The following is a 22,741-nucleotide window of genomic DNA, read 5'->3' as shown; positions in this document are numbered from 1 at the left end:
GTGAAACACTATTGATACAAACTGCAGGACAATGGTCTTGTTCTTGTGAAACCCTCTGGGTTTGCTGCTGCTGCTGCTGCTGCTAAGTCGCTTCAGTCGTGTCTGACTCTGTGCGACCCCATAGACGGCAGCCCACCAGGCTTCCCCGTCCCTGGGATTCTCCAGGCAAGAACACTGGAGTGGGTTACCATTTCCTTTTCCAATGCATGAAAGTGAAAAGTGAAAGTGAAGTTGCTCAGTCGTGTCCGACTCTTCGAGACCTCATGGACTGCAGCCCACCAGGCTCTTCCATCCATGGGATTTTCCAGGCAAGAGTTCTGGGTTTGCTGCTACTGCTGCTAAGTCACTTCAGTCGTGTCCAACTCTGTGCGACCCCAGAGATGGCAGCCCATCAGGCTCCCCTGTCCCTGGGATTCTCCAGGCAGGAACACTGGAGTGGGTTGCCATTTCCTTCTCTAATGCATGAAAGTGAAAAGTGAAAGGAAGTCGCTCAGTCGTGTCCGACCCTCAGCGACCCCATGGACTGCAGCCTTCCAGGCTCCTCCATCCATGGGATTTTCCAGGCAAGAGTACTGGAGTGGGGTGCCATTGTGGCCCTTATTGAAGGGCCATAGAGGCCCTTATTGAAGGCCCATAGAGGCTGGGAGACTGGGACTCCATCTTCAGGTGTTGGTTGGAACAAACAGTAGATTCTTTTGGGCAGCCTTCAGTTTTCCCAAGCATGCACTTGAAGGAGGGCCAAGGTCATCCCAGGGATGTGGCCTTGAGCAGTTAGAAAGTATCTTATGTTTTGCTCAAGTCATTATTGGCTAAGGTTGAGGTCTAGTCAAGAAAAGGGCTCAGAGAAGCCTGGCTAGATTTTGGGCAAGAGGAGTCTTTCTCACTATGCATCTTTTGTCTATTCTTGTATCACTGCCATAGGGTTTCGAACATTATAGCTTTATGTTACAATTTATACTTAACAGAGGCTATTGTTGTCTGTGCTTATTTCTTGTCTCCTTCAGTTCATTTCAGTTCAGTTGCTCAGTCATGTCCGACTCCTTGCGACCCCATGAACCACAGCACGCCAGGCCTCCCTGTCCATCACCAACTCCCAGAGTCCACCCAAACCTTTGTCCATTGAGTTGGTGATGCCATCCAATGATCTCATCCTCTGCCATCTCCTTCTCCTCCTGCCCTCAATATTTCCCAGCATCAGGGTCTTTTCCAATGAGTCAGCTCTTCTCATCAGGTGGCCAAATATTGGAGTTTCAGCTTCAACATCAGTCCTTCCAATGAACACCTCCTTTGAGGTGTTCATGAACCGATGAACTGATCTCCTTTAGGATGGACTGGTTGGATCTCCTTGACTAGACAGACCTTTGTTGACAAAGTAATGTCTCTGCTTTTTAACATGCTGTCTAGGTTGGTCATAACTTTCCTTCCAAGGAGTAAGCGTCTTTTAATTTCATGGCTGCAATCATCATCTGCAGTGATTTTGGAGGCCAGAAAAATAAAGTCAGCCACTGTTTCCACTCTTTCCCCATCTACTTGCCATGAAGTGATGGGACTGGATGCCATAATCTTCGTTTTCTGAATGTTGAGCTTTAAGTCAACTTTTTTACTCTTTTCTTTCACTTTCATTAAGAGGCTCTTTAGTTCTTCTTCACTTTCTGCTATAAGGGTGGTGTCATCTGTATATCTGAGGTTATTGATATATCTCCCGGCAATCTTGATTCCAGCTTGTGCTCCATCCAGCCCAGTGTTTCTCATGATGCACTCGGCATATAAGTTAAATAAGCAGGGTGACAATATATAGCTTTGACTTACTGCTTTTCCTATTTGGAACCAGTCTGTTGTTCCATGTCCAGTTCTAACTGTTGCTTCCTGACCTGCATACAGGTTTCTCAAGAGGTAGGTCAGGTGGTCTGGTATTCCCATCTCTTGAAGAATTTTCCACAGTTTATTGTGATCCACACAGTCAAAGGCTTTGGCATAGTCAATAAAGCAGAAATAGATGTTTTTCTGGAACTCTCTTGCTTTTTTGATGATCCAGCGGATGTTGGCAGTTTGATCTCTGGTTCCTCTGCCTTTTCTACAACCACCTTGGACATCTGGAAGTTCACGGTTCACATGTTGCTGAAGCCTGGCTTGGAGAATTTTCAGCATCATTTTAATAGCGTGTGAGATGAGTGCAATTGTGCGGTAGTTTGAGCATTCTTTGGCATTACCTTTCTTTGGGATTGGAATGAAAACTGACCTTTTCCAGTCCTGTGGCCACTGCTGAGTTTCCCAAATTTGCTGGCATATTGAGTGCAGCACTTTCACAGCATCATCTCTCAGAATTTGAAATAGCTCTACTAGAGTTCCATCACCTCCACTAGCTTTGTTGGTAGTGATGCTTCCTAAGGCCCACTTGACTTCACATTCCAGGATGTCTGGCTCTAGGTGAGTGATCACACCATCATGATTATCTGGGTCATGAAGATCATTTTTGTACAGTTCTTCTGTGTATTCTTGCCACCTCTTCTTTATATCTTTGGCCTCTGTTAGGTCCCTACTATTTCTGTCCTTTATTAACCCCATCTTTGCATGAAATGTTCCCTTGGTATCTCTAATTTTCTTGAAGTGATCTCTATTCTTTCCCATTCTATTGCTTTCCTCTGTTTCTTTGCACCGATCGCTGAGGAATAGTTTCTTATCTCTCCTTGCTATTCTTTGGAACTCTGCATTCAAATGGGTATATCTTTCCTTTTCTCCTTTGCTTTTTGCTTCCCTTCTTTTCACAGCTATTTGTAAGGCTTCCTCAGACAGCCATTTTGCTTTTTTGCATTTCTTTTTCTTGGGGATGGTCTTGATTCCTGTATCCTGTACAATTTCACAAACCTACATCCATAGTTCATCAGGCACTCTGTCTATCAGATCTAGTCCCTTAAATCTATTTCTCACTTCCACTGTATAGTCATAAGGAATTTGATTTAGGTCATACCTGAATGGTCTAGTGGTTTTCTCCACTTTCTTCAATTTCAGTCTGAATTTGCCAATAAGGAGTTTATGATCTGAGCCACAGTCAGCTCCTGGTCTTGTTTTTGCTGACTGTATAGAGCTTCTCCATCTTTGGTTGCAAAGAATATAATCAGTCTGATATTGGTGTTGACCATCTGGTGATGTCCATGTGTAGAGTCTTCTCTTGTGTTGTTAGAAGGGAGTGTTTGCTATGACCAGTGCGTTCTCTTGGCAGAACTCTATTAGTCTTTGCCCTGCTTCATTCTGTACTCCAAGGCCAAATTTGCCTGTTACTCCAGGTGTTTCTTGACTTCCTACTTTTGCATTCCCGTCCCCTATAATCAAAAGGACATCTTTTTTGGGTGTTATTTCTAGAAGGTCTTGTAGGTCTTCATAGAACTGTTCAACTTCAGCTTCTTGAGCATTACTGGTCAGGGCATAGACTTGGATTACTGTGATATTGAATGGTTTGCCTTGGAAACGAACAGAGATCATATTTTCCACAAAGTGAGGATGTTGTCATTTTTGCTTGCTGTTGGGTTGCCAGCTCAGTGATGGAGGTTCAATAGCTTTTTGTTCACAGAGTGAATTTCCTGTGCTTTTAGTCTCTCCTTCTCATTTGCTTCCTTATCAACATTTAAACAAATTCTTTCATTAAAAAAATAAGACAACTCTCCCTGTACCTCATTCTCCCCTCAGCTACTGCTCTTTTTCTATTTCTTCAGTCATACTTTTTTTTTTCCAGAATGTTGTCTTCCCTTTATCCTCAGTCCATTCACTCCCCACTTCCTGTAGTCTGACTTCTGCCTCCATCACTCCATGGAAATTCTCCTGTTATAGGTACCTGGAATCTCCGTTTCTAGAATAATCCATGCCCCTAAGTCCCAACCTAAGCAAGATGCCTTCTGTTAGTTTAAAAGCTGTGTACAAACTATTTTCATCAAATGATCCACAATGGAGCTTACAATCCTCCCTTTCCTTTCCTAACCAGCTCTTTGCCCAGTATTCCTCATCTCAGATAATGACGTTGCTGTGGAACCAGTTGTTCAGATGATAAACCCAAGACATCTTCAGTAGTTTGTGCTTCTTCACCTTCCAATTTCCAACATCCAATAGTTACTGAGTACTCCCTAAATCTGCAGTTAGTTGATTCTCTTTTGATAGTTCAGGTCACCATCATGATTTGCCTGGATTATCATGGCAGCTTCCAGCCTTCATACTTTCCATCTTCCTTCCCCAAGACTCAGTCTGCATTCCACAGCCAGAGAAAGCTTTTGAAATGAATCTCCACTTCCGTACTTCCACTTTAATTCCATTACTGGCCCGAATTGACTATGGAACGAAGCTCAAACTCTGAAGCATGAGTTCATATTTCTGATCTTCTCTTTAATAGCTACGTAAATATACACAAGATATTCTGAGACTTAGTTTCTTCACCTTTAAAGTGAGAATGATAATACATGCCCTTTCTATTTTGTAATGAGGGGGGAAATATCATCAGATATATATAAAGTAAGGTGCTTTATGAAGTAAGGAATAATAATAATCCACTGCTCGATACCTATCTTTTGAGAGGATAAATGAATTGCTTCTGTCACTCTGTTCCCCCATTCAAACCCACTGGATGGGAGGGGAGGCAGAGCAGTAGGGGAGACCATTTCTAGCCCCTTAAATTTGAGGGGGCTGCTGCTTCACAATCTGGGACCAGCATGTTTAGTGTTGACTTTCCTTCTCCTCAAGTATCTTTATTGTATCCATTCGTAAATCCAGCTGTGGAGGAACCACTTCAAATAAACCTTTCTCAGCATGTATCACCACCCTCTAAGGAGGGTATGTTCTGTGAAGTTAAGTGCAGAAATACAGATTTTTCTAGAAGAGGAGAAAAAGGAAGAACTTTCACTTTTATTCAAAATTATCACTTCAGCAGCTGTCTACATAACTTGGAAAATTCCCCTCGTATCTCTCAATGGAGTCTCCATTGTCAAAGTCCCCGTTCTCACTGGCTGACAGAGACTAGTTTTTAGTGCCAAGAATATTTGATGTTGAAATGCAGAAGGAGGTGACATCAGTATCTCTTTCTCCACATTAATCTCTTCATTATTTCTGACATAGATATTATAACGTTGTCACAGATTTAATAGAGGATAATGGTATTACAATTCTAATGCATTAGGTGTGATCTGGGGTGACTATAGTCTAAACTTTTAATATAAAACAGATATTCTCTATGTGAAGGTAAATGAGCTTGAACACAGACTCACACAATGGCTATCACAAAGGCACTGCCTTCACAATAGGGAGTGAGAAATGAACTTTTCATTACTGGATATGATTGACATCTTTTTGTGTCCATTCATGGTTGCAAAAATCTCGAGTGTCAGAGCAGAGAAAATGAAGAATTTCTCCACAGCTGTGATGGAGGCTTTCAGGCACAAAGTTATGGAGGTTTGAAGTCAATTGTTTCCAAAAATGCTGAGCAAAATGAATCAATTTTGCACCTTGCTGTTAGTCACGATGTTTCCTTCTAAGGCATTTTTTTTTTCTTTTTTAATGCAGTGGTATCTAAATGATATATATCTTTTCAATAGCCACAGGTGGTAGATGTCTGTTCCAAGGATTTCCCTTTAAATGTTTCCAGCAGGCCCCCATGGAGCTAAAGAAACAGGAGAAAATCACTGCCTAGTTTTTCAGCTCCAGGCCATTCTAGTTTTTTAGAGCTAACTTATCTTTCCTCATTTTTCCTTTCTGTTTCTTGTTGTCTTTTATGTGGATTTTGCATCTGGACTTCCCCTCTTTTCCCCATGTCCCCAGTGATTAGGAACTCAGTTCTAACTGTTAATCTCTAACTTGATATTTACTCCCGTGAGTTGATTTGTTTTTCAAAATCAGCCTCTCTGATCACAGTTAAAAGAGACACAGCACCCTCTTTCCACTGCTGGGTCTCTAGGGGCTCTTCTCAGAAAGCCCTAGAACATTGCCCAGCTCTGCTTATCCTGCAAAAGAGATCAAGTAATAGGTCATGAGGATAGTGTCATGCGGCTCATTCTATGGGTGGGAAATTTTGCTTGGAAAGGTCATGGAGTGAATCACCTTAACTCCCCAAGTCAGTGCTCTGATTCATAGGAGATTAGGAAGAAGAATTGGAATGGAGATAGTTTCCTGTATGTATCATAAGCAAAATATTTTAGGACACATTAGAATAGATTCACACAGGTGGTGGGAGTTTCCTTTAAGTTTGGCTGCAAAAATTTCTTTCTTTGGACATGTGTTTCTCAAGAGTTTCTCAGACTCTAACAAAGGTAAGCTATTGAGACTTAACAGGAAAAGTTCTTGCCATAATAGAAAAAAGAAAGAAAGAAAAGATAAAACAAAATTTAGCAAAAATCTCTTAGAATGTCACATAATTATGAAATATAATACTATGTCTTGCAAATGAAATATAAAACTATGTCTTGCAAAACCATGATCTCTCTAGCAGATTTATAATGAGTAAATTTGTAAACCTAGATATACACACAAAAACGTAAAGAGCATTCTAGTTTATAAATCAGTATTTCCTAGTGTGTCATTGTACTTGGTTTGTCTTTTTCTAGAGGTATTAGATTCAAATAGGAAGTCATGAAAAGAATCAAAGTAATTTCATAGAGCTCAACTGGTAAATCCACCTTGTGAAGTTAGAAATTACCCTATCACACTGGTCACTTGAAGCATGTTGTTAATAAAATATTAAGAAGGAGAAGAAGTAAAAACATTTAGATTCTAAGGAGCAGAAGTACGAGGAGTAAAGACTGGGTAGAAAGGATAAAAAAGTAGCTGGTCAGACAACATAGTTAATATTGCAATGATTACCATATATTGAGCTCTTACTAGTGTCAGGTGATTTATATGCATTATCTTTGGTTTTTCACAATAACAGTACAATGTTGCTATTATTATTCCCATATTGCTGGCAAAGAAAGAGAGCTAGAGCACTTCAGCTGAATTTCAATGGTTCTACCGTGGACAGCCTCTGTCTTACTTGCTGGTGTTCAGCCCCTTGTGCAAGCCCATTCACCTGATTCCGGGCTGGACCACCGATGTTCTTCTAAGGAACATAGTGTGGTCAAAGTGATAGGCTATCACTTCCAGATTAGGTTACAAAAGTCTGTGATTTCTGCTTTTTCTCTCTCGGGTACTTCTCTTCCCTTTATGTTTGCTCACTCTGATGAAGTAACTTCCATGCTGCGAAATACTATGTAGAAAAGCCCATGCGACAAGGAACTGAGGGAAGCCTCCAGCTAACAGCTCAGGAGAAACTGAGACCTCAGTCCCACAACCACAAGAAACTGAACTCCTCCCAAAACCACAGGCATGAACTTGAAAGTAGCTTCCCCAGGTGAACATTCAGAAGAGAACACCACCTTGACTGTGGCCTGTGAGAGACCCAATGAGGCTGTGTCAGATTCTTGACCCACAAACACTGTGGAATAATAAACACATGTCATTTTAATGTGCTATGTTTGGGGTCAATTTGTTATACAGCAATAGATAACTAACACATTACAAAGTGGCTAAGTTAGAATTTAAACTGAGAACTAAGCTGACCCTCAAAACTGTTTCCTTTCCACATTACTGTAAAGTCATCCTCAACATTACTGAACATTGCCAATGTGCTGGCCATCATGTTAGACACTGGGGTGCACAGGCACAGTTCCTCAGAAGAAAGGAGTTAGGATTTGAACTTGGCCTTGCCTCAAATGAAGGAAGGTCACATGCCAAGCATGTGGAGAAGTGTGAGTATGGATACAGAGACTAGGACCAGCTTAAATAGACCCACTGAGTCAGAGTGGAAGATTTTCATCTGTGGCTTAAGAAAACATGGCTCCAATGAAAAACCTATGTGTTCTCAGGATACAACTATAAAGGACCTTAGACTATTTTGTTATATATATATATAGTAGCATTAAAAAAAAAATAACCTTGCTTTAGGAAAGACTCTAGGATGTAATCTCTCAAGATCTCTTCGAATTGATATCAACCGATTTCCATGGCATATTGTTAAGAGAATAAAGCAAAGTGACTGGTAGAAGTAGTCTAGCTATTTAATAAGAAACTCTGAAAGGATAAATCAGAAAGTAATAAAAAAAATGCTTATTTTGGGGACAGGGTAGAGGAGAAAAGTGGAGGGTAGTAGATGGGAACTATACTATTCTGCATGTGTCCTTCTGTACAGTTTTACTTTTGAAATTTGTGAATGTCTTAAATTAAGAAAAAGTAGACATTAAAGTCAAAAATAAATAAAATAATATAATTGCACCTAAAATTAAAGAATAATCCCAAGGGACATTTGAACACTGGCTTCTGACTGAGCCAGCATAGAGGATATATTCTTAGAACAAACAGAAATGAATTCATTTAGTATTTTCATGTTAGAAGTAATACTGATATAATTTTAAAGACTATTTAATGGAGATCACAGGGTAAAGCAAATAAGTTATACCACTGTTGTCAGGAGACAAGATTTTCCATATAAGAGAAAAGAAATGTAGCTCCCAGGTGGTGCTAATGGTAAAGAATCTGCCTGCTGATGCAGGAAACATAAGAGACACAGGTTTGATCCCTGAGTGGAAAAGATCCCCTGGAGGAAGATATGGCAACCCACTCCAGTATTCTTGCCTGGAGAATCCCATGGACAAAAGAGCCTGGCAGGATGCAGTCCTTGGGGTCACAAAGAGTCGGACACAGTTGAAGCCAACTTAGCACACTCAAGCACGACAAGACGGGCCTAGTTCACTTCTTACATCTACTGCCCTAAACCTAGAATCAGGCATTTCTCCAACAACTTCTGGTTGCTCAGAGTGCAAAAGTGAAAGTAGAAGTTGCTCAGTCCGGTCCTACTTATTTGTGACCCCATGGACTGTAGCCAGTCAGGCTCCTCTGTCCATGAAATTTTCCAGGCAAGAATACTGGAGTGGGTAGCCATTTCCTTTTCCAGGGGACCTTCTTGACCTAGGGATGGAACCCAGAGCTCCTGCATTGCAGGCAAATTCTTTACTGTCTGAGCCACCAAGGAAGTGGTATCTTAAAAAAATAATCTAGATACTAGAGAATATTTAAAAAAAAAAATCTCACTTGAGTCCTTTTATTGCCCCTGGATCTGGATGTTGTTTTGGTTTATTTTTACCTCCAGCTCAATGGGAGTAGCAGGAGAAGAGTTTGGAGGGGGTGAGTGCTGGCAGATGGTAAAGGGCACTAAATGCATCTTATATAAATCTAGACACGTTCAGTGGAGGGGAACAGTTGTTTGTTACTGGGACTGAGGTACCTGCTGCTGATGGCAACAAATAATAATGCTAGGTCTGGTACATGTTTTATACCTAAGTTATGTCTCCAGATCTAACATCAGGGTTCATAATTTCTTGTTTGCTAGCATTCCATAACCCAATTATAGAATGAATGCAAAGCCTCTTATACAACTTTGCAGATTCTGGTATTATTGCTTATTATACCATTAGACCTACTTCAGCTCCTGGGCTTATGCCAGTGGGATTTTAGTTTTATCTTCTTATAGAGTCATTATGACAATTTTAGTTAAACATAATAAACTTTAAACATGTAGATAAGAGCTATGCAAGGCAGTCCAACACTTGTACTAATCCAGAATGTCTCCACATTCACTTCTTAAGAAATGCATTTACTTTGTTGTTACACCCTAGTTTGTAAATTATAGAAATAATTTGCTATTGTTGTTCAGTTCCTGTTGTGTCCCACTCTTTGTGACCCCATGGACTGCAGCTTGCCAGGCTCCTCTGTCCTCCACTATCTCCCGGAGTTTGTTCAAATTCATATCTATTGAGTCAGTGATGTTATCTAACCATCTCATCCTCTGCTACCCACTTCTCTGTTTGCCTTCAATCTTTCTAAGCATCAGGGTCTTTTCCAATGAGTCAGCTCTTCACATCAGGTGACCAAAGTATTGGAGATTCAGCTTCAGCATCAGTCCTTCCAATGGATATTCAGGGTTTATTTCCTTTAGGATTGACTGGTTTGATCTCCTTGCAGTCCAAGGGACTCTCAAGAGTCTTCTCCAGCACCACAGTTTGAAAGCATCAATTCTTTGGCACTCAGCTTTCTATGTGGTCCAACTCTCACATCCACACATGTCTACTGGAAAAACACACCTTTGACTATATGGACCTTTATCAGCAAAGTGATGTCTCTACTTTTTAATACACTGTTTATGTTTGTCATAGCTTTCCTTCCAAGGAGCAAGTGTCCCTTAATTTCATGGCTGAAGTCACTAGCTGCAGTGATTTTGGAGCCCAAGAAAATAAGATCTGTCACTGCTTCCACTTTTCCCCCTTCCATTTGCCATGAAACAATGGGACCAGATTCCATGATCTTCGTTTTTTGAATGTTGAGTTTCAAGCCTACTTTTTCAATGTCTTTCACCCTCATCAAGTGGCTTTTTAATTCTTCTTTCACTTTCTGCCATTAGAGTGGTATCATCTGCATATCTGAGGTTGCTGATATTTCTCCTGACAATCTTGATTCCAGTTTGTGATTCATCCAGCCCAGCATTCTCAGGATGTACTTGGCATATAAGTTAAATAAGCATGTAGAAATAATAAACTTAGAAGAAAATAATTGATATAATACAGAATAGTAATAATTGAGAAAATAAAAGTCATCCTACCCCCACTTTCATTTCCTAGAAGATTTTTTTAAATTTTTGTCCATTGGGTCCATGATAATTCCAAATGATAAACCAGTTTTTGATTTATGGACTCCCTCATTTTGAAGATGAACAATTTAATAACTCACTTATACATACTATCTTTGTTTCTATGTGTCTTCTGAATTTGTTGGTTAAGTTGTTATTTTCAGTTGTACTGATGATCTTTAAAATGTTTCTTAATGTAATGGAACCTCTACTTTTGGTTTTATCTGTTTTAGACACACACTCTCTTGATTCAACATTATTCAGAAATAAACTACCTTTGTGTTACATTCCATTTTTTTTCCCCTGGCCCACTTCCCATTCTCCATCAGTTTTATTATTTTTTTTTTTTTAACACTATCAAGGTTTTGGCATGGATATTCTTTTCAGTAATTATTACATGCTAAGTGCTTCGTCCATGGGTTTACTACAAATATTAAAAATCCATAAATAAAATTTGTAATATCATTATCTGTAACTATTGTTTACTACAGAACTAAGTAGTGTGATTAGATCCCTGGAGAAGATAAAAGTAATTTCATATCAACAAAAATGTGCTGTTTATAAAATAATATTCCAAGTGTCAAGGCCAATGAAATTCTTTTTTTTAATATGCCATAAAGTACTTAAATTAATGCCATAATTTAGCATGCTTTCCTTATAATTCATTATTTTCCTAGGCATTTTCATTTTTACTAGGCTTATATTTCAGAGAAGGCAATGGCATCCCACTCCAGTACTCTTGCCTGGAAAATCCCATGGGCAGAGGAGCCTGGTAGGCTGCAGTCCATGGGGTAGCTAAGAGTCGGGCATGACTTCACTTTCACTTTTCACTTTCATGCATTGGAGAAGGCAATGGTGGCCCACTCCACTGTTCTTTTTTTTTTTTTTAATCATTTATTTATTTTAATTTGGCTGCACTGTGTCTTAGTTGCTGCATGTGGGATCTAGCTCCTTGTCCAGGGATCGAACCCAGGCCCCCTGCATTGGGAGCGCAGAGTCTTAGCCACTGGACCACTGGGGAAGTCCCTCCACTGTTCTTGCCTGGAGAATTCCAAGGACAGAGGAGCCTGGTGGGCTGCCGTCTCTGGGGCTGCACAGAGTCAGACATGATTGAAGTGACTTAGCAGCAGCAGGCTTATATTTATATATTTTTTCTTTTTTGAGAAAAAAAGCTGTACTGTTTTAGCATGGTACTTGGATCTTTCAGTTTCAAAATCAATTTTTGTTGAATAAAATGTATTACTTTTGAAGAAACTTTCCTTTAAATCTTCCAAAGACTAGTTCCAACTCACATGAAGCTGGTATTGCTTTTGTTGCTCTCTGTAGTAATCTCCTTGTAGTCTTTTCTCAGAACCCATCACTTCATATTTCATAGTCTCTTTTTCTTATGTACTGAAGTATCTCCTTAAGCAATTTTTTTTTTTTCATAGTGTGTGGTGGGTAAACTTCATGGCCTCGTTGAAAATATCTAGCAGTGGTTTAGTCATTAAGTTGTATCGAACTCTTGCAACCCCATAGACTGTGGCCCACCAGGTTCCTCTATCCAGGGGAATTACCAGGCAAGAATACTGGAGTGGCTTGCCCTTTTCTTCTTCAGGGGATCTTCCTGACCCCGGGATTGAACTTGTGTCTCCTGCATCGCAGGTGGATTCTTAACTGCTGAGTCACGAGGGAAGCCTTGAGAATACCTATCTTCACTTTCTTTTTGAAAGTTTTTCTGGGTATAGAATTTGAGTCTCAATATCATTTTTTCTTCAGAACATTGAAAAAATTGCTCTGTTATCCCCAGTATCCAGTCAATCTTGATTCAATATCTTTTCTTGCTGCTGCTACTGCTGCTAAGTTACTTCAGTCATTTCCGACTCTGTGCGACCCCATAGACGGCAGCCCACCAGGCTCCTCTGTCCCTGGGATTCTCCAGGCAAGAACACTGGAGTGGTTTGCCACTTCCTATCTTTTCTTAGGTCTGGAAAATTTATCCTTTATTCTTTCACTGGTTATTTTCTCCCCTTCATGTTCTCTCTTCTTTTTTACCTGTAACACCTAACTAGAGAGTGATGACTTCCTGCATTATCCCTCTACGATTCTTACCATTTTAAAAATCTCAAATTTCTATTTCCTTGATCTTTGGCAGTTCTTAAACTACTTAAAGTAGTTTCTGTTATAAATTCTTTTAATACTTGGGTGTGTTTTTATTTAGGCCATCTTATTTTTAATTTTGATACTTACTTGAAATAAAATTTTATTGCTCCTGTTTAGTTGTAACCTACTCTTGTTTTGTAAATTCCTTGAGCACATTATTCTTAAAACCTCCCTTTCCTCTGAAGTCTAGTATTCTCTAATCCTTTCCATCTCTATTGCTGGTTTTCTCAAACATCTGCTGATCCTTGGTGCTCTTTTTTAATTTTGAATTAAGCACAGAGATCTGTAGTAGAAGACTGAATGCTTATGGTGTGGATGAGAAAAAAAGGGACCTTTAGAGGAGGAAGAAAACTTGAGGAGTGTTGCAGAGTTGAACCAAGGAGAAAAGCCCTGGTGAATTCTTCCTCTTCAAACTGGAGGCCAGGTTGTGATGCTCTAATTATCCCAGATACAAAAAAGCTGTTCTGTTTTCCCACTAATGATATAGCCAAGGCAATAGACTTTGTAGAGTGTCAAGCCTTGGGGCAAAAAGAGAAATAAAAGAGACTAAGTAAAAAAGAAAAAAAAAAAAAAAAAGACAAAATGCACTGTTTAAAGTCAGGTAGAGTGTCCTGTCTGCTGATGCTTTGTGAAGTTCCGCTCTGCATCTCCAGCTGCCTCATGCGTTTATCCCTTAACTCTGAAAATGTGAAATTGTGTTCTCCCGTCAGGAGAAAACCTTCTTGACAGTTGCGAGTGCTCGGCGGGAGTGTTTGGAGCAGGGTTGGCTGACAGTCTGTCACTCCTGGGTTAATCCCTGCCCAGCAGCTCCACAGGAGGAAGCGCTGGACAGAGGCGAGAAGGCCCTCCACAGAAGGCCTTCTCCTCACCCTAGAGTCCACTTTAGGGAAGGGGTCCTGCCACCTGGTGAAGAAGCCACATTGTCCCCTGGGCCTGAAATGCTCAAGAAAATCCGCTCACATTTCAGTGGAAAAATTACTCCCCACCCCTACTTCTTTCATTTCAGCACTCAAGAATTCTAGCATGTGGCTGGGTGAGGCGGTTTCCAGATGTCCCTGACATTAGGGGCTGAAAATGAAATAACTGGAGATAGCATTTTGGTTGCACCCACTATTAAATACTCTGTCATACAATGCTTTCAGCACCTATTTCAATCCTCACAGCTTTTTCAGAGAAGGTAGTCTTGTCTCCACTAAATATGCAAGTAAGTAGAAGCACCAACATTTCAGTGCAGGTCTGGCTGGCTTCAGATTGCTACTTTTTCCATTAGCATCCTTGTATATCAAAGTACTGTCAAGCACTGCATTAAAAATCCCCTTTCGCTACTAAAATCCCCCTTTTCACCACAATTGGATGATTCCAGGTAAAGTAACCTTTTTGGACTTCAGATTTTTTTATCTGTAAAATGGGGGTAATAATAACATCCATGCTGTGATCTATCCTGTGCTTTAATGACATATGTATAAAACTCCATACATGCCTGGTACATTGTTGCTGTTGTTATTTAGTTGCTAAGTCATGTCTGACTTTTGCAACCTCATGGGCTGTAGCACTCCAGGCTCCTCTGTCCATGGGATTTTTCCAGGCAAGAATACTGGGTAGGTTGCCATTTCCTTCTGCAGGGGATCGTCCTGAACCTGAGATGGAACCTTCATCTGCCTTGCAGGTGGATTCTTTCCTGCTGAACCACCAAGGAAGGCCACCTGCTACATAGTACACATTCAGTAAATATTTGTTGAATAAATGAATAAAAAAACAAAAATAGTCTTATAGAACACTCTTTTGGTTAGCGCAGGGTTTCTCAACTTTGGCACTATGGACATTTTGGACTGGATAATTCTTGTTGTGGGGTGGGGTAGGATTGTTGGCTGTGCACTGTAGGCATGTGGAGAGTCAAACATGACCTTGACCAGTATCCTTTTCATAAGAGCACATTCCTACAAGATGACTAGACAATAAAACTGTCTTCAAAGAGTTCCACCTACATGTGAGTGAATTTCTCCATTCAGAGGGATCCTTGATCCTCTGTAGCCACTGAATCTGGAAGGATAATAGGGTGAGACAAGAGAACAGCACTGGAAAGATGGAACAAGTATATACAATTGTGCTTCAGGGGCCCTGAACACAAATTTGGCTGACTCTTCAAATCTATCAATAAAGGATATGTCCATTTTAGACCGAAGAGGAAATGGCACAAAAGTCAACTCTATTATTTGGCAAGGATGTAATTAGGCTTACAAATGGGCCTTTATTAATAAGGAGTACTGAAATCCTTCTGTAAATAGTACCCTACAGCCATCATGTCAACTGCCTGCAAGTTAATGCATATCCCTTGTTGTCATAATGATACTCTACACATCTGTCTCAGAAGAACACAAACATCAACCTGAACAAATACACTGTCACAGTGCCACAGGTAGGATCCTTGCCAAGTGCAAGCAAGAGAGTGGTCCACGGAAAGCAAGAAGCCTGAGTTAGATTTGTTTAGGTTCCACTTCCTTACTTCATTTAACTTGCATATGTAATTGCGACTTTATTAGCAAACAGCTCATTTTCTTATCATATCTTCATAATTGTCACTAATAATGGGACTAGATTTTTAATCTGTCTTCTTCTTCTTCATTTTCCCTGGCCCTTTCTCCATATATGTGAGTTTTCTGATTGTGTTCCCATTATTAGGAATGCCCAATTCCAGCTCAGTGCCTGGCAGAGATTGATACCTCTTAGACACCTCTCCTGACCTCCTCAGGGCATTGTATCTACCTGCTCTAAAATTTTATAGCTCTGCAGTATGTTCACTTATATGGCTCTTAGTCCACTGGCTTTTTATTGAGCTATGTGGGAGCTCTTTCTGGTTGGAGGCCTCAGTTTCTATTTCTATGGGCTCCCCAGTGGCTTACGTGGTGAGTAAATGTTGTTTCATTAGTTGATGGCTAATCATCTAAAGATTTGTGAGGCTAGGTTTTGGCAAGATCAAAGGGTTAACAACGGGAAAGTGTGTTGAATGTTTTTACAAGAATGTGATGTTACTGCTGCAGCACTTCTATAAAAATAATAAATACTATTACTATCACTACTATAGAGGCTTCCCAGGTGGTCAGGGGTAAAGAATCTGCCCGCCAATGCAGGAGAGACAGAGAGGCAGGTTTGATCCCTGGGTCCGGAAGATCACGTGGAGGAGTAAACGGTAATTCAGTTCAGTATTCTTGCCTGAAAAAACCCCATGGACAGAGGAACCTGGTGGGCTTCAGTCCATAGGGTTGTAAAGAGTTGGACACTACTGAGCAATTGAGTGTGCACACACACACACACACACACACAAGATCCCTGGTGGCTTAGATAGTAAAGAATCTGCCTGCAATGCAGGAGACCCAGGTTTGGTTCCTGGGTGAGGAAAATCCCCAAGGAAATGGCTACCCACTCCAGTATTCTTGCCTGGAGAGTTCCATGGACAGAGGAGCCTGGTGGGCTACAGTCCATGGGGTCACAAACAGTCGGACTGAGCAACTCACACACACCCACTCCAACCACCACCATTTTTACTACTGCCACTTCAGTACTACTTTTACTGCTAGTGTCTAAAAAAGGCCTCTAAAAAAGGTCTAAAAAAGGCTAGTGTCTAAAAAAGGGAAACACAGAACATGTGAGCAGGACAAGAGAACTACTGAGTAGTCGTATTGAAAGCAGGTAGAGGGAGGATTCTGAAAGTGAAAGAATAAGGCTGGAGGAGAAAAAAAATACTGTGGGAGGGAAAGAGAAAGAAAGGAGGACTGAGATTCATTCCCTGATGCAGTAGAATGCTGGGAATAAAAAAAATTAAAATGAGATAAAGAAAAAATGTGTTACATAAAAAATGGTGTAATACAATTTATTCCCATGGGTGGGAAGACATTTAACCCCTCAGTCTTATAAAAGATGCAGAAGCTGTTTGCCCATGAACAAGTGTGACAAATGGCTCAAAGAAGCAGGATTGTCAAGTCTATAAAACCACTTCTTCAGAGATGCAGCTTTATTCTTTCACTGATTCAGTTTCATTGGAATAATTTGAAACTGTTTCAGGGATCATGGAGGTCAAGGGCTTCTCAAGGTATAGCTTCACTTCACATCAATCCAGCTTGGATGGGAATTAGAGCTTTGTGGGTTTGGCAGTTTGGGCTCAGCTAAGAACTGAGTAGTTTGATTCTTCCCCCAGAATGATAAAGGTAGAGAAATACCTAGATCAATATCACCAAAACCACCAGTAGATTTGTCATAACCTTCAATCCTCATTTACTGCCCAACTGGGTTCATTTCCACAGGTTTTAATTTTAAAACAATTTACAATTTTAAAACACCTTTAATTTCAAATTTCTCTAATATCCTAGATGGAGTTCCTATCATTCTATCCCTTCAAAGTGAGATCGTTCTTTTCTTGGTTAATTTATTAACTGAGCTTCCTACATTGTATGTGATGGCTCTTGATTCAAAATGTCCTGCTGAACACATCAATCTGTCTAGCTGCTGACTTTCAACTTCCCAACTCAATCAATCACAAAGTACCCTAATCCTTCTTGGTTTGTCTTGAATTAAATTCAATACCAGTCCAACCTTATCTTTAATAAGCTCACCTAGGTAATTTGCATATAACAAACAAATTAGGTCTTCCAATGATTATTTATATGGTGCCAAAGCCATAAATCAATCTAGAAATAACCTGCTACTAAAGTCCTTCCCATTGAATGGGGCAACAGACCCAATGAACAATTTAAAGTTAAATCCTTCTCTCAAATTCAATTCTTTTTATAACCATACAGTTTCATCTGTCATATACAATTAACTGTTAAATTTAGATCAGAAATGAAATTCATGTTACTGTTTTGGTATAGATTCTTTGATTATTTTGAGCATGTGATCACAATTTGTGATGTTTCCGTGTTCTACTTTCATGGCTCAACTGAAAGTATGCATGTGGAATGGTACAAAGCAGAGACATGGGAAATATGGATTCTTTTTCTGGCTATGACATATAGTACCTGTGACCTCTTCATTAATATATTAACATTCCCCCAATTTCTCCACTCTAAACTGAGGGGAAGGGGCCAGTGCACAAATTTCAAGTATATTTTTAATGTGCTTGTGCATTTATTTTTTCATTTTAGACAGAGGTCCATAGGTTTAATCAGAACCTATTTCTGGCATTAAAAGATTAAACATTATCAGATTAGAGTATTTTAGAGTAAATTCCATCCATATTTAAGTACTTACATAATAATTTGATTATGAGTTTATGTTTTCAAAGGAAAATTCTATTTTTCAAGCCAGGGTTTTATTCCCTCAACTGTGTGCCCTAAATTGACTGCACTCCAAATCAGGAGGGTGAAGAAGGATTGACTTTTGACAGACTATCTTGGGATAATTGGTCATTCATGTGGAGAAAATGAAAACCTTACCTCACACCATACACAAAAGCCAAATTCTGGCTGTTAAAAACCTGTGTGAAAAGCCAAAATTAAAAATTTTTAGGCAATATTGGAAAATATCCAGAATTATTTATAAAATAAGATAAAAATTATATGCCGTGGAGAAAAACATGGATACATTTTACTGTGCTATAGTTGCAGACTTCTGTATGATCAAGACTTCTAGACAAATTTAAAAATAAGTCACAGGCTAGAACAAAGTATTTCAAAAATTCATCTCACAAATATTAATATTTTAAATATAGTACAATTTCTTTCTTTCTCTTCATTAATAATAAAATGATCAAAATACAAAAAATAGGGAAATATATGAAGAGGTGATAAAATGCAGAGAGACATGATGAATGGCCTCCACTATTTACATCCCTTCAAACTCCAACATGTCCTGCTATTACTTTAAAATTTATTCTATGCCATTTGTCATGGTTATCTACTTCATCTGAGCAACTCTCTTTGTTAAATTTCTTGAGACAAGCAGTATTTTAAAAATTTTTAAATATATCTATCTGACAGTCCTTAACACATCACTGGATACACAGGAGAAACTCAATAAATATCGTATTTTTTAACACTTAAATATCTTTGAAATTGAGATGCACATTACAATTTTTAGCATTTGACACCATCAGTCAAGTAACATTCAAGACACAGTTGCCTTTAACTGCACAAGCATGAACTTGGTTATCACTGCATCACTATCATCACTTCAGTTGAGTTATATGCTTTACTAGCACTACATTTATTGAGTTTAATTGTAATTTAAATACATTTTATACTGTGATTTGATACTGATACAAAATGTTATAGTGAAGACAGAAGACATGGAAATAAAGCAGTGGAATTAAAAGCAAATATGATTGGACAATCGCCACAAGTCTGCATCTTCCTGAAATGTGGAGACCAAGTACTTTATGGAGGCTCAAAAAGGAAGAGACCCACAGATATATGAAGCTGTGAAAAAGTCTGCATTTGCGTTATGTGCAAAAGGATTACTTATCATAGTCCAAGCAATACAACCCAAAGCAAAATGAACTGCCAAGTCTCTGGAAGAAATTCAAAGCAACACAGGGCTAATGTAACTGATTCAAGCTACCTCTTAGTCAATCAAGAAAATATCAGCATCAAAACTTGAATAATGCATGTTAGCAGCTTGGAAGAAAATTCTAGATGTAACAGTGGAGTAATCTTTAAGACATGCTGCCTTGATACATGGAGAAGGCAATGGCAACCCACTCCAGTACTTTTGCCTTGAAAATCCCAGGGATGGAGGAGCCTGGTAGGCTGCAGTCCATGGGGTCTCGAAGAGTCAGACACAACTGAGAGACTTCACTTTCACTTTTCACTTTCATGCATTGGAGAAGGAAATGGCAACCCACTCCAGTGTTTTTGCCTGGAGAATCCCAGGGATGGGGGAGCCTGGTGGGCTGCCGTCTATGGGGTGGCACAGAGTCGGACACGACTGAAGAGACAGCAGCAACAGCAGCACTACATATTAGCCTTCCTCATGTCCTAACCAAACTGCAGAATCATAAGTAAACAAAAATGGTTGTTGTTTTAAGCCACCAAGATTTTTTTTTGTAGGAGAGCTGGGAGGAAGAATGGTTATATGAAAATGCCACATTATTTATGAGACAATGTAATATATTTTCATTAATCTAACAGATTAAAAGCAGTTTTCATTTTTGTAGCTAACTTTAGAAACTAGCTCTTGTTTAAAATGAGACTCATATAATATGTCTTTTTCTTGTTAAATCTGCATGCTAGAGAGGAAAGGGCATATATTTTGGGGTTACAAATTCTGGGTATTAAATTCTATTTCTGCCATTTATCTGCTCTGAGGCCATATTAAATGAGTTCATCTTTCTGAGTCAAGGTTTACTATTCTGTAAAATAAAGATAATAATTCTGACATAGGTTTTTAAAAGGATGAGATATGCTAATATGAGATGGGACCATATATACCTGCATAACCTGTTGCTTAGTCACTTCAGTCGTGTCCAACTCTGTGCGACCCCATAGACTGCAGCCCACCAGGCTCCCCCGCCCCTGGGATTCTCCAGGCAAGAACACTGGAGTGGGTTGCCATTTCCTTCTCCAATGCATGAAAGTGAAAAGTGAAAGTGAAGTCGCTTAGTCGTGTCTGACCCTCATCGACCCCATGGACTGCAGCCTTCCAGGCTCCTCCGTCCATGAGATTTTCCAGGCAAGAGTACTGAAGTAACCTACATGATTGTATATGGTGATGCTGTTGTAAAACATAAAGTACAATTCCTGGCACACAGTAGGCATGTGAATAGTGGTAATTAATGGAACCCTTTACTAAAAGGGATATTTTTAGACATAGAAATGCATCAGACTTCAAAGGAAGGAAGCTATAACAGCAGACTGACAGATGTTTGGGTTATTAAGTTAAATAAATGAATAATGAGTTTATACTCATAAAGGAATTGGAACAGTGCTTGTGCACATAGTAAACATTAAGTAAATGCTACCTAGTATTATTACTGTTGTTGCGGCTGCTATTACTTGAACAGGTGGCTTCACCTAACATCCCTTTTGGTCAAATCTGGGAGAAAGTGTTTATGTCAAGTTTGGCTTTATATCTAGGTATCTCATGCTGGCAAGCCATCTTTGGGACATGCTATGCCCCACAGGGGAAATGAATGACACCACAATTTGTATCCCTTGCCCAACAGATGTATCTATTTCATTCTAACATCTTCAGTTAACCTTGCATCTTCTCTACCTTAGAAATTTTTGGTCTTTGAATGAATTTAATAGTTTTATTACTATTACTATTATCTAAAAAACACAGACTTGGAGAAATGCTTAGTTGATAAAACTAAAATATTCCTAAGAATGTTCTATTTCTTTCCTTTCTTTTTCTCTCTTTTCACTAATTTGATAACTGATCATGTTTCAAGGAGTATTTGAAAAAAAATTCATTTGCTTTACATTAATTTAGTCACTTACTTTTTAGTTCAGGCATTTTTTAGTTTTAATTTGGTGCTGACATGTGGTTTTGACCCAAGTGGTTTCATCTGCAGCCTCAGTTCCTTTGTATTTCTGGCCAAATATCCAGACTTTCTGACAGAATCAGTTACCTGATGCTGCATAATAAATCACCCTAGTACTTAAGTAACATAAATAATCCATTGTTATTATTTCTTAGTTTCTGTGGGTTAGATATGCAGGAGAAGCATGACTGGGCTATACTAGGGATCTCTATGAAGTCACAGTCAGGTGTTAGCTGGGGCTGCAGTTATCTGAAGGACTGCCTGTGGCTGGAGGATCCTCTTCCAAGGTGACTCACTCACGTGGCTAATAAGTTGGTACTGGCTATTGGTAGGAGTTCTCAGTTCCTTTCCAGGCAGGTCATTTCACAGGACATCTCGAGTCTCGTAACAGCATGATGCCTGACTTCTCTCAGAGCAAAAAATCTAAGAGAGCAAGTCAGAAGCTTCAATGTCTATTGTGACCGAGCCTAAGGAATCAAACCATCACTTCCCTCATATTCTGAAGGTCTCACTAGCAGACCTCTATGGAGACTACAGAAAGGAGAGAATACTAGAAGGTACTAGATTGTTGAATGCTATATCAAAGACTGACAACCACATAATCATCATGCTTCATTGAGGTTTCAAGAGTGGATCTAACTCCAAAATTCTGGCCAGTCCAGCTGAAAAAAGGTTCTTTTGTATTTTATGAAACTACTTTCCTCCTTAACTTTCTTTAGAGCTGTTATTCTCAACCAGTGGTTCTCAATGAACTCCTCAATATCCTTTTTTATTTCAGAAAGAAGGGAGGAAGAGAGGGAGAGAAGTAAGAAAGAAGGGAGCGTTAACTACAAATTGGCACCTACCAAGAGCATTGCCAGTGATTGTACAAGGGAACTTGCCATCTGCCTCTGCAGATGAACCCTCTGGAGACTGAACCCTGTGCTGTTGCAGCTGTTGACTTTCAACAGCCCCTGAGAAATTCAGGGTCGAGTGAGGCATTCTGTGCTCCAGGGAATCTGGTGGGACAGGTCTTTAGATAGTTGGATGTTTTTAGGATCAGATTTTATGATCTCAATCCTTGCATCTCCTCTTATTTCTAGAAAAGTACTAAATCCCTGCATGGTGACATCAGATCCTCATGACTAGCAAAAAACCTTTTGTAAAATGAGGATTTAATGGTATTGGACTCCCCCTTTGCCAAAGTCTTATGTGTTGACCTTCCTCCCAGTGCCTCTTTGGAGCAGTCTTTCAGAGTTATCTGGGGTATTGCCTCCCTGGCTTCAGTCCTCATTTTGCCCCAAATAAAACTTAACTCACAGCTCTCAAATTGTGCATCATTTTAGTCAACAGGAGGAAAATCCTACCTAACATTTTTGATCGTTGTTCTTAAAGTGTTCTGGAGTCCAACTGTCATACTGAAGATAGTGTTTTCCAGCATCTCATTTTGAAGGATT

The 22,741-nt window shown here is 39.6% G+C and overlaps 1 long non-coding RNA gene across 2 annotated transcripts in view; it reads left to right on the top strand.

The window, feature by feature from the left end:
* Nucleotides 1-22,741, top strand: part of LOC147378197 (uncharacterized) — a 55,091-nt gene that overhangs the window by 18,066 nt on the left and 14,284 nt on the right. The window lies entirely within an intron of this gene.

The sequence above is a fragment of the Bos grunniens genome, chromosome 2 (assembly GCF_055505025.1).
Source record: "Bos grunniens cultivar Pamir isolate PY7600 chromosome 2, Bosgru_T2T1.0, whole genome shotgun sequence".
Lineage (NCBI taxonomy): Eukaryota > Metazoa > Chordata > Mammalia > Artiodactyla > Bovidae > Bos > Bos grunniens.
Note: the sequence above shows the minus strand (reverse complement) of the source record. Positions and strands in the feature narration are given on the sequence as shown.